This window comes from Mesoplodon densirostris, chromosome 4, assembly GCF_025265405.1.
Source record: "Mesoplodon densirostris isolate mMesDen1 chromosome 4, mMesDen1 primary haplotype, whole genome shotgun sequence".
Classification (NCBI taxonomy): domain Eukaryota; kingdom Metazoa; phylum Chordata; class Mammalia; order Artiodactyla; family Ziphiidae; genus Mesoplodon; species Mesoplodon densirostris.
Window position 1 is genome coordinate 75,520,009 of NC_082664.1, and position 13,485 is coordinate 75,533,493.

The window sequence follows — 13,485 nt, forward strand, 5'->3', positions numbered from 1 at the left end:
GGGCAGAGTCTGCATCCTGGGCCTCGGTGAGCTTTCTTTTCCAAACCCAAACCCAGAGCTGCTGTCTGACAGGCACAAGTGTACCTATGGGGACAAAGGGCAGTGGACTTCATATTCGTTCCGCCCTGGCACATCTGGGCTGCAGGGGCTGTGGCATGTTTGTGTGCAGGTGCAGGCAGAAAGCCAGGAGCACCCCGCTGCAAGGAAAGGGCCCAACTGGGGCAGGGGAGAGGAGCTCACACTGAGTCCTAGTCTGACGTGGACTCAGCCCCTCCTGTGCCACCCACCTCCACTCCTGCTTCTTCTCCCTAGATTGGAATCCAGAAAAAGAAAAGGGTGTCTGTGTCACCTCTGGCTCCAAGGTCTGTCCACTCTGGTGTCCCTGTGCTGCCCCTCCATAGCGCCTTGAAGAAGAAGACCCGCTGGAGGAGCTTCCATCTGTCTCCACTCTTCCCACATCTAGCTGTTCTCCCTTTATCAGAAGAAGCTCTTGCCTTATTGAGCCTCGGTTTCTCCTCTGAAGCAAATCAGAGTCTCGTACCTGTGCTCCCTACTCCTTCCCTGAATAAACACTTATTTCTTGTTGCCCTCTTCCAACTGACTGTGGACTCCATGCACAGTGGCATCTTGAAGGAAAACTCTCAGGTTTAACCCTATGTTCAAAGAGGCAGTGTGGAGGGTGGGAAGAGGTCAAGCTTAGGCATCAGGTACTTGATAAGTGGGCAAAAGAGGGTAATTTACTTGAACTCTTGTGCCTCCATTTCCTTAGCTCATAAAAATGGGGATGATGGTATCTATAACACAGGTTGCAAATCAGACCACCCAGGTACCACACCTGGCACACCACGTGGAACAGAGTAGGCACCCAATTCATTTCATTTTCCCTTCCTTGATCTTGTCTCTTCTCCCCCACCTCACCTCTGGCCAGTACATCACAATACCTTCCCAGAGATCCCCTCTTTCCCATCCTTTTACATCTCACTGTCACCAGCCCAGCTCCTAGATCAGCCTCTCCTCACCCTTCCTGCTAACCCATCCCCCCCACTCCTTCCTCTCCCCGGGATATAGCAGATTTAGTTAGATACCCTGGTTCCAGTCCCAGCTTTGCCCCTGATGAGTTGTGTGCCCTAAGTAGGTAACTAATTCCCTTGACCTCTCCAGGCTTCCTCATCTAAATTCATTCATAGGGCCAAATTCATTTACTCACTCAACAAATTCAACACATATTTATTGAGTGTCTACTATGAGCCAGGCCCTGGGAGTATAACACTGACTAAGAAAGATATCTCCCTGCCCTCATGGAATGGGTGAAGAAAGAAGAAAGCAGCTCTGATTTCAGGGAATGAGAAATGCTCTGCTGGAAATAAAACAAGGTGTGATGATGGAGAGTTCCCTGAGGGGGCCTCTCTGGTGAGGTGATATTTCAGCTAGAGGGAGCGCAAGAACATGGGCACTGAGATGGCAACGCACTAAGCTCTTCACAGTTTTTTATCTAACTCTCTCCCCAACTCAGATACATTTAGTGAATCCTTGCCTGGAATATTAGGTTAAAACTTGTTGTGTTGGAGGCCTTCCTCTCCCGGGTTCTACTCTACCTTCTCAACCTTGTACAAAAGGATCCCAGCTCAAGTCTAAGTAGAATTAGATCTGTCTAGGCATGTCTGGCAACAGGGTAGCACACCCTGCCAGGAGCCTGTTTGCCTAAGGAATGAGAAGCCTCCAAGGAGAAAGCTCATCTTGGTTAAAGGAGGGGCCTGCCCTGTGAGACTGACCGAGTAATAGATTCTTATCCCTCCAAGGCTCTACTGGGAGAGGAGGTTTTGTCTCAAATACCTCCCCGCCTTGCCCAGATACACAACTAGCCCAGTTCCTGGGATAGAGAGTGGGGAGCCCTGGTGACCAGGGCTTGGGACCCAGCTGGCCTGCTTGGGACCTTTGTGAGGGAGTGACCCAGAGGGGAGACAGACTTCTCCTTGACTTTGCCAGAGTGCCTGAGCAGCTTGCATTCCTGGAAGCCTCCCATCAGAGCAGCAATGGTTTCCCAAAGGCACATGAAATGGTCAGGACTTAAGGTGGTACTAATGAGCAGGTGGAGACAACAGCCAAGGAAACTGAAGTTAAGCAGGGGGCTCCCCATATTGGTCAAGATCTGGGTAGGAAACACACGATCCTCTCAAAAGGGATGGCTCAAGGAAGTTTAAAGAATGGATCTTTTATGGGGATGTGAGCAGGATTAAGGAAAACCTATAAGAGACTGGTGTAGTACTCTAGGGCTAGTTTAGGGGAAGCTGTTAACACCTGGAAGCCTAAAAGGGAAAAGGGGGGAAGTGGTTACTGGAGCCAACCAACGGGCCAGAGCTGGAGCTGTTGAAGGCCTTAGTGAAAGATGCACAGCCACTGACAAGCTGGGCCAGCGGGAGGGAGCTGCCTTCCAACTTCCTGCCAGTGCCTAGCCCTGGCCAAACCCCATCAGAAGCCAAAGGACAGTGGGGTCAAGGCCAGCCACTGAGGTCAGCCTCCAGGACACAGGGCAGGGTGGAGAAGAGCGAAGAGGGAGACTGGAAGGGACACAGAATAGTCGGCATACCCCTTCGTCTCTTAGCAACCACAGGCTGATGAGGTGTCAGGAAACTGCAATGATACTAACCTCCCCTACTCTTCTCCTCACCAACACACTCTCTCTCTCTCTCTCTCTCTCTCTCTCTCTCTCTCTCTCTCTCTCTCTCTCTCTCGGGAACAGGGATGAATATCCTTGCACTCCTATTCAGAACACAGGACTTACAAAGACTAGCATGCAAACCCCAGGTCTGTCACTGCATCAGTTTCTGGGGGGCTGCTGTTACAAGTTACACCACCTGGAGGCCTAAAACAACAGAAATGTATTCTCTCAAAGTTCTGGAAGCTAGGGACTTCCCTGGTGGTCCAGTGGTTAAGACTCCCCGCTCCCAATATAAGGGGCCTGGGTTCGATCCCTGGTCAGTTAACTAGATCCCGCAGGCCACGACGAAGATCCCACATGCCACAACTAAGACCCGGCGCAGCCAAATAAATATTTAAAAAAAGAAAAAAGTTCTGTAAGCTAGAAGTCTCGAATCAAAATATACAAAGCTACTATATGCAACTGACTATATGTAACTGGTGCATGAAAAGACAAGCTGTTCAATGGAACAGACTAAAAATCTAGAAAAGAAGAGCAACTGCATACTGGAATTTAGTATATGACAAAGAGAGGCTCTCAGTCAGTGGAGAATACCGTGTATTTTTCAATAAATAATCTTAAGACAATGGGACAGCCTTCTGAGATAAAATAAAATAGGCGTATTTCACCCCATATGGCAAAACAAATTCCTGAAGAATCAAATATTTAAATATTAAAAATGACATCATGAAACTACTACAACAAACCGTGGGAGAATTTTTTTATTGTTATATTTGGGAGAGGCAGGCCTTTCTAAGAATGACACTGTAGCAGAAGTCATTAAAAACTTGCTTAATATGTTCAGTTACATAAATATAGAATTTTTTTCCCATGGGAAAATAAACATCATAAGCAGAGTCAACAGACAAATGAGAAGCTGGAATAATATATTTGCCAATTATATCACAGACCAAGAGCTAATTCCCTTAATATTTAAACAGCTCTCACAAATCAATAAGAAAGAGACTAATTGAACAGAAAAGCGGAAAAGGCTATAAACAGTCCACAAAAGAGAAAATATAAATGGTTCTTAAACATATAAAAAGATGCTTCTCTTCACTCTTAACAAGAGATATGCAAATTAAAACTACAGCAAGACAGCATTTTTCACGTACAGGGTGGCAAGGATCGGCAGTGTTTGCTAACACACGGTGTTAGCCACTCTCTTATCCTGCCGGCATGTCCTCACGACCCCCAGAGAAAACAATTGGTAAAGTCCATCAATTGGCAATATTTTAACTGGATATACTCCAAACAATCTCACTCTAAGATTGTCTTTTACAAATATATGCTCACATGTGCTTAAAAATATATATATGAGCAAAGATACTCTTTGCAGCAGTGTTAGGGCCCACCAGAAATAATCTAAATGTGGACTCACACAATGGAATACTATCATTCAGAAAAAGCAGGGGGTAGAATTAAGGTCCTCTATTTGTCCTAATATGGAACTATGTCTAAGACATATAAGGATGAACTTGTAAAGCCAAGTGCAAGGGAAGGAGGGCTGAGGGAACCATCAGATGCTGGCTGCCCCAGTCTACCAGCCAGCACCCACACCCAGACGTACATTCACCATGTCCCTAAGGAAGCTGAGGCCTCTGGGCTCTTCCCTCACGTAGGCCCCTGCCGAGGCCCTGGGAGGGGCCCTGGCCACGTGCTCACACAGTCCTGTGTTTTTGTAAAATCTGCAAAAGATTTTTTAACCCCAGCTGATAAGACCACTGTGTCTTTCCTTTCACACTTCCCTCTGTCACACTTCCCCTTGAGTCAGGTGGCATTGGTACAGCCAAGGGCATTTGGGGGATCCAGCTAAGGGGAAGGTGGACTGGAGACACATTAATTGCAGGTTGATGGGACAGGTTTATGTGGCTTGCAGCAACTTCCTCACAGAGTCAAGTTATTGCTTGCTGTCCCTGTGTTGAAATGGCTTCCAGAAGTATTCCTATTGCCCACTATGTCACCTCATCTAGGATAGTCACACAAAGGTATAGGGCACACAAACTGCACATCAAGCAATTAGTAAGCATTTTAAAATACCATATTTTTCTGGATATTACAGCGTTTGTGACATTTATGTTTTTTAAACTGTGCAATTCAGCTTGATTTTTCTATGTTTTGTACCAAAATTAAAAGCAAAATGCTGAATCCCTTGCTAACCTCTATTTTTAGGGGGAAAAATGTCTACTGTCCGGAGTGTCCTTTCTATTGGCTTAGACCTCAGGAGTCCAGGTAGCCTGATACTACCTGTTTGGACCCCCCAAAAGGAAACTTCTATTAGCAGGAAACATATGTCCTCTATTTGATAACGGCCCTTTGTCTCCCCTGCAGATTCCCCAAAGCCAAGCTTCTCATACCTAAAGCATTTGCTCCCTGTCTCTCCTCAATTACATTACAAATTAACAGACCATCTCCCATGTTTCACTGTTGGCAAACACTCAGGTAATACAACACTTCAGTGGGTGCTGGTATTTCTGTGGGACAGATTCCTAGAAACAGAATTGCTACACTAAAGGCTGTGCTTGCTTAGATTGTTCTCCAGAATTATGGTGCACTCAAACCATGGAAAATTATGTGGCCAATAAAAATAATGAGGTAGATGATTGACCAGTTCCTCAAAGTCGGGGAGCAGGGCACAGGCTGCGAAACAAAACACAGAGCATGATTTTAAAATGAGGGTGGGTGAGGGCAGGTAGGCAGTACTGGAGAAAATTTCCACTTTCTGCTTCAGAGTCCATTACCTCTTTTCAATATGTTAAAATATTTTTTAATGAGCAGGTACTGCCTTTATAATTATTTTTAATATTAACTGGATGAAGGCATACTTCTTGTTATACAAATATATCACTACCTAAGGAGGAGAATGTTCCTTCTGTTATTAAGAATGTTCTAAAGGACATCTCGCTCTCAAACTCACTTCTGAAACAGAGATCATCCCTAAGATTTTCGGCTTACTGTTTATCTTGGCTTGAGCTGGCAAAGAGAGTCTCTGTCCCCGACATCATTCCAGATACGGCAATTTCTGCCTGCCTCGATCCTGGCATGTTTCCAGCCCTTCCTACAACAAGGCCGGGGCGGGGCTCATGGGGATCTGCTCCCTAGCTTCCCAGGGACACCGGAGGACCCTGGTGGCTACCACGTTTCCCCCATATTTATGGCCATGAGACACTGGTGTACTTTTGGTAATTGTTGCAAAATACCAAGAGCTCTGTGGGTGTGAGGCTATGGCTTTGAGGCTGGGTGGAAGGATTTTTAGGGTGAGCAGCTGTGGAGAGGCTGGAGGTCTGGCAGGGGAAACAGCACAGTGTGTGCTGGGGCAAATGCAGACTTGCCTGGAGGCCACTGATGGCGGGGGGCACAGCTGGTCAAGTGGGACTCCAGCGGTCAGAGGCCATCACAAGTCAAGCAAAGCCGGGTAGGCTGTGGGGAGCTTTGAGGCGGGGTCTCTAACAAGGCTATGACTAATTAAAACCACTCTGAAGCTGTGACCACCTCCCAGTCCCTGGCCTCTCCCATCCAATCAATCATCAAGTCTTGTAGATTGATTTCTCTTTTCTTCAACCAGTAAGTATTGAGTGCCTACCGTGTGCCAAACTGTGTTCTGGGTGCTGGAGGTACATCAGTGGTCATGGTCCCTGCTCTCATGGAACCTGTTTCTAGAGATGAACAACAACAACAACAAACAGACGTAATGATTTCATTGTAACTGTATTAAGTGTTATGAAACTAAAGGAGTACTAAAAGTCCTGCAGGTTTTTTTAAATTAACTTTATTTGCCTGTGTTTCCTAAACTGACCTCAGAAATTACCACTCCCCCTTATTTTGTGCATATAGACTTTATTTTTAGAGCAGTTTTAGGCTCTTAGCAAAGTTGAGTGGAAAGTACAGAGTTGCCACGCCTCCTCTCTTCACACATGCACCACCTGCCTCACTATCAACATCCCACCTGGTACTTTTGTAACAATAGATGAATCAACATTGACACATCATTGCCAACCAAAGTCCATAGTTTACATTAGGGCCCTATTTTAAAATATATATATAACAATGTAATAACACTGAGACTCACAGCTGCAGGCAGTAGGAAGCCTAAGCACTTTCTAAGAAGGAAGTGGCATGCTTAGATTAGTGTTTTGCACAAACAATTCATTCACTGCTTCTTCTTATCTCACCCATGAAAGTGTCCTTATCTTCTGAGATTTATTTGGTTTAGATGCCGCAGACTACATTTGCCCAGGCTACTGCAATGACCTTTAAAGTAGTCTGCCGGTCACCAGACCATCCCCCCAACCTTCACCCCTGATTTGACTCAGAATCCAGATTCCCCAGGTAACAGAAGAACACCACTTTCTCTGTGGCATGAGTTTGCTCAGACATTTTCAGTAACTCTCGACCAGTGGTTTTCCAATATTCTTATCTGTGAAACCCATTTGGCGATGACAGTAGAATATAGTGATTAAAAGCATAGGCTCTGATATCTGTAGCCCAGAGATGACATTCTAGCTTGAAGAATCCCAATTTCTTCATCTTTAAAGAGAGGATGATAATACTACCTGGTCAAGGAGACGGGAGATTGTGGGGCATTAAATGAGATAAAACACACAAAGTGCTTACTAGAGTATGAAATAAACACTTGATAATCATTAGCTCTTAGTGTTGTTGTTATTACTACTGCTCATAGGAAATCTTAAAGGAAGTCTAAAATATGAGATATAAAAATCAGTGCATATGATTTGAACACCATGGTTCTACCCAGCCTGCAGGGCTAATCTCTCAGCCCAGTCTGATACTCCTCCACGCCCAAATTCACTGTTCACCTTTACAACATTCATACCATACTGATCCATTCACTTTGCACAGTTATGTCACAGACTCTGAACTTTGTCCATGCTGTTCTTTCACTTCCTCTCTACCCATCGAAACCCTATCTACAATCTGAGGCCTTGATCAAATACTACTTCCCACTTCCTTCTGAAGACTCTCTTGGCCATTCCAACCTCTTCTTTGACCAAGTAGCCCTCACTATCTATACCAGCTGTTTCCAACCTTTCCCTTCTTGTTCTTCTTCCTCCCACCCTGGAGAATTCACATGCCAGATATACTCTCTGAGTATGACCACAGTTGTGCAAAATTCCTAGTTACAGTGCTACTGGTCTCTCACTCAGTAAGGTATATTAGAATGCAAGTGAGTGTGAGTGGCAGTTTTTATAGGCATAAACGTAAAGATGCTCTGTTTCAGGCTTCCCTGGTGGTGCAGTGGTTGAGAGTCTGCCTGCTGATGCAGCGGACACGGGTTCGTGCCCCGGTCCGGGAGGATCCCACATGCCGTGGAGCAGCTGGGCCCGTGAGCCATGGCCGCTGAGCCTGCGCGTCCGGAGCCTGTGCTCCGCAACGGGAGAGGCCACAACAGTGAGAGGCCCGTGTACCGCCAAAAAAAAAAAAAAAAAAAAAAAAAAAAGATACTCTGTTTCATCAAGAAGAATTATTCACTAGTGTAGTGGGTTGAATAGTGTCCCACCAAAATTCATGCCTACCTGGAACCTCAGAATATGATATTATTTGGAAATGACGTCTGAAATTATTTGCAGACATCATCGATTAAGATGAGGTCATATGAGGTCATAGTGGATTAGAGTGGACCCTGAATCCAATGGCTGGTGCCCTTGTAAGAAGAGGAGAGGACACACAGAGACACAGAGGAGACACGTGGAGGAGAAGACCATATGAAGATGCAGACAGAGAGAGAGTGGAGTGAAGCAAGTGAGGAACAAGCCAAGGATCACCGGAAGCCACCAGCAGCTGAGAGAGGCAAGGAAAGATTCCTCCCTAGAGCCTTCAGAAGACCATGGCCCTGCTGTCACCCTGATATTGGACTTCTGGCCTCCAGAACTGTAAAAGAATAAATTTGTGTTGTTTTAAGCCACTCAGTTGGTGGTAATTTGTCAAGGCAGCCACAGGGAACTAACCAATACAACTAGCTTCAACATTTAAACTATTTTTAGTTAAAAAAAAAAAAAATTTGTGCGCCACTTTATAATGCCTCAGGTCTCCCCACCGTGGCAAGTGGCCGAATGATCTATAGGATGCATTTGACCTCATCACATACTGTCTTCCAGGGTTATCGCCTAAAATTCTAGAAGACAGCAGTCACAAACAGTGGTCAGCAGGAGACCTACTGGCTGAGCAGAGCCTGGGATAAGCAATAGACAGTGATGGGGGCTCTGATAAGCTGGAGATGGAATGTCTAGTCTAAATGGGCCAGTAGGTACTCAGCTCTAGCAGCTTGCTGCCAAATCTCCCCTTCTTGCTGTGCAGCATGTGGGATCTTAGTTCCCTGACCAGGGATCGAACCCCCTGCAGTGGAAGAGCAGAGTCTTAACCACTGGACCACCAGGGAAGCCCAAATCTCCCTATTTTTCAAGAAGAAAAATAGTAAACCTGATCTTTATGTGAAATAGAATTTTTTTTTTTTATTTTGGCAACTGTGGTAGACTGCAAAACATGGCCACACGTTCCTCTCATCCCTCTATGCACCCCCTTTGCAGTGGGACCTTGCTGCTCCTCCCATCAGAGATGGAGTCTACTCCTCCACCCCACCCCACTGATTCTGGCCCAGCCTTGTGTCTTGAGGTGACCAATAGCACACAGTGAGAGTGACATTTACAATGTGAGCCAAGACCTCAAGGGGCCTTGAGACTCTGGTTTTCATCCCCTGGGAATGCTCTGCCATCACATAAAAGAGCTCAGGATCGCCTGAAGGAGGATGAGACCCCAAGTGTGGTCAGAGAGAAGCAAAGTCACCCCAGCCACTCCAGGCATCCCAGCTGAGGCTTCAGACATGGGGGTGAGGCCATCTAGGACCAACCAGCTGAACTGCTGACTGATGTATCTTCCTAACGGTGCCCAGGTGAGACCAGCAGAAGAACTACCGGGGTAGACCACAGGATTGCCAGGAAAAGTAAAGCATCATTGTTTTAAGCCACTAAGTACGGGTGGTTTGTTACACAGCAATAAACAGGCAGAATTATTAAGGCACCATGCCAACCAAACAAACACCTCAGTCACCAGTTAGTGATCTCTTAAATGTGAACCCCTGGAAGACAGGAATCCTATCTTATCAATCTTGATGTCCTCAGTGCCCACCATTACCTGATACTATTTAATCATTGCTTTGAGAACAATAAATACAGTTATGTGGCAAACTCCTACACAGCTGCCGTATCTGTGAGTATAGGTCTTTGCTGTACATGCCTTTTCTTTTTTTTTTTTTCTTCCTTCTTCCCTGCAGTACGCGGGCCTCTCACCATTGTGGCCTCTCCCGTTGCAGAGCACAGGCTCTGGACACGCAGGCTCAGTGGCCATGGCTCACGGGCCCAGCCGCTCCGCGGCATGTGGGATCCTCCCAGACCGGGGCACGAACCTGTGTCCCCTGCATCGGCAGGCGAACTCTCAACCACTGCGCCGCCAGGGAAGCCCCTGTACATGCCTTTTCAATCCCAGCAGAGACCAACACTTTCCCCTGCAGTTCTATATTCCTTACAAAAAGAGTGATTGTTAGATAATGAATTAGTAATTCAAATTGCATAATAGAATGGAATTTGGGATGGCTGATGAGCAATGAAGCCAGAGCAAATTTTGGTGACAGTGTTACATTTGGGAGAACAAGAGGTCACCCTGACTGACTACAACCTTAGAGAAAAAAATGAGGAGTCTTGATGGAGACAGGAGATGGAGCATAGCCAGAGCCACCCAAAACTGGGAGACCCCAAAACCAGGTGACACTGTGGTCAGTAGCCAATGGGGTGCTAAGTTAGGAAGTGCTAAAATTTTCAGGATGGAGAAAATAATACCAAAACAACCCAAAATGGAATTGGAACCTAATCTCGTCTGCCTTGGAAAAACATTTCATGCTCTATATCTTCACTCATGTCAAGGGTAATAAAATGTTTCAGCACCTGGTTGAATCTAAGTACTATGGCTTCTTCTGCACAGCCAGGGCATGGGGGGCTGGCCAAGTACGAGGGCATGCCAAGGCCTTGGCCAGCTTTCTTCCTCTGCCTGTTGCCACCATGAGGGACAAGGTACAAAGGAGACTTCTCTGAGACTGAGCAACATCCTTAAAGGGCCTAAGAATGGAGGGGGAGGGGCACAGTGGGAGCTCAAAACAAGTTCTGCATCTCTGTCTGTACAGACACCCAGACCGTATAGCATCTCCACTCCACCCTATCAGGGAGGGACTGGGGGCTTGGACATCCTGTATTTTATCTAGCAACCTTGAGAAGGAAGGTCACCTTCTGCAGTCTCCCCTGCACGCTGCCACTTGTTACATAAACCCCTGGCACATTAGAATTGGAAGCGACCTCAGACACTGTTTGGACCAGCCCAACCCCTGCATTTTACTACTTAAGAAGTGAGCGATATCCAAACGGGCGCATGAATCCCAGGGCCTTCGATTCCAAGTCTGAAATTCAATCTCTGGACTGTCTCTCTGCCTCATTTGAAGGCAACCCTGCATGTTTACTTTTCATCTGATTTCACCCATGTAATAAGGAATTGGCTGCAGTACCGTGGAAAAGATTGCTTGACCTGGAGTTAGGAGATAGCCTTAGAATCCCAGCTCTGTCCCTGGGGAGCTGTGTGACTCCTGGCATGTCTTAAGCCCTCTGTGCTTCAGTTTCCTCATCTATGAAAAGGGAAAGAGTAATAGGAACAACTTCCCAGGATTGTCGGGAGAGGGTTAAATGAGACGGGCTTTGCGAAGGGCTTGATGAGGCGCTTGGAGCAGAGTGAGCTGTACCCAAGTGTTATCTACTTCTGTTGCTGCTGTTCTTAGCACATATTTCTGAGCCTTGGTTCGGGGTTGCAGAAAACTTGGAGTTAAAACACATAAAGCATGCGCCTAATACACATCACACAAAAAAATGGCAGCTTTTATTACTCACTGCATAAGGAGAGACAAAGAGTTCTAAATATAAACACTGACCCTTGTCTTTAGGATCTTACAATCTAGTAGAGGGGACAGGGAAAGCTCCCTAAAAATAAATCTATGATTACTAGGGGCCACATGACTGATAATCCTGAGAAGGGGGAACCGATCTTCAAGGGGTGGTGTGTGAAATTGCAGAAGAGGATATGGGATGTGAAGCTCACAGGAGCAGGAACAGGGTCTTGCTTTTCTTAACCTTCCTCCTCCTCCCACCTGCCCACCCCACCCTTCACCTTGTTACTGCTGCCCCCTGGTGTCTGTCACCTTCCTAGCACTCCTGGGTGATAACCCAGGCGCTGTTCACTCCTGGGGCACTCTGGAGGGAGGGGCTACCACCTACCCCAGGACACAGCCAAGCGTGGTTGAAACTCAGCTAGGTCCTGCTGGGAAGGAAGGGGTCTCTTTTCTTCAGATTCTCCAGCCTGGACAAGGACACAAACAGCAACTGCCTAGATGGAGGGAAGGGAAGAAACCAGGAATTTATTGTACGGTGGAAAGTGCATCCAAAGTGCCTGTGACGCATCCAAATGGCTGCAGGGCCTGAGAGCAGTAGATGCAGAGGCTGTGTCTCCAAAAGTTACAAGATCACGGAGCTTTAGAACGGATTGCCCCTCCCCCTACTAGAGCTTCAGCTTCACTCCCTCACTGGCATCAGTACATAAATATGCTTGTGTTTTTCCTTATAACAAAAATAAACATCTCAACCCTTTTCAAGATTCATGGTCATGTATTTTGTAGAATGTTTGCCAAGTGTTGTTTATTGCTTTCTTATGAATAAACTGAGGTTATGGGTTTGGGGGAAGAATATCACAGAGCTTATGTGAGATTCTTAATGCATCATATCAGGGAACACCTGATATCAAATGACTTATCGCTGGTGATGTTAACCTCGATCGCTTGGTTAAGGTGGTGTTTGCCTGTTTCTCTACTGTAAAGTTGCTAATTTTCCTGTTTCCATACTCTACTTGTTAGAAGCATGTCACTAAGTCCAGACCACATTCAAGACAAAAGGAATTAAGTTCCATCTTCTAGAGCAAGGGGTAGCAAAGAATTTGGGACAGTTCATTAAAACCTTCACAGTAATTAGTAGGGCTAATTTTGAGGCTTTGCAAATATCCTGTTCTTCCTTAAAGTTTTACCTACTGATTTTAGCATTCATCAATGGATCTTGCCTGTAGCAATTATTACTATGATGGTCTCATAGTAGACCATCTACCATAGTAGATTTTCTAGTTCCCTCATTCCTTCTACATTTATTAACAGGAATTCTTCTGTAAAGATTTGTCCCTCTCCCCCAGTTAGTTATTTATTCAATCATTTATTTGTAGCAGTGTGGACTTAACAGAGATTTATTTTATTCTTTGAATTAAAATCTAATGTTATCATTATTTATTACATTGCTCATATTGTTTCAGCTTTGGCCATTGGAACATCTTCTGAGTTGCCTCTTGTGTCTTTTTGATATGCACGCCCCCCCTTTTTTTGCACTTACTTTCTGGTAATGCAAGTTGCTCCAGGATTACCTTGTATTTTCCCTGCCCCAGCTCTAGAATTAGCCATTTTTCTAAGGAACCCTGGTTCTTTTGATTGGAGAATGGTTTTTAGAAGCCAACATCTGGATGCTAGGTGTCTTCATTGATAATGGGATGCCACTCCTTTTAGGGTCTCTTAGCAGACAAAGCTAGCAAATATATGTATGTATATTAACCTCTATACACACCATATCTATATTTATCTCTGTATCTATTTGTGTGTGTGTGTGTATTTTATATATACTTATATAAAACAGATATCTATGGAT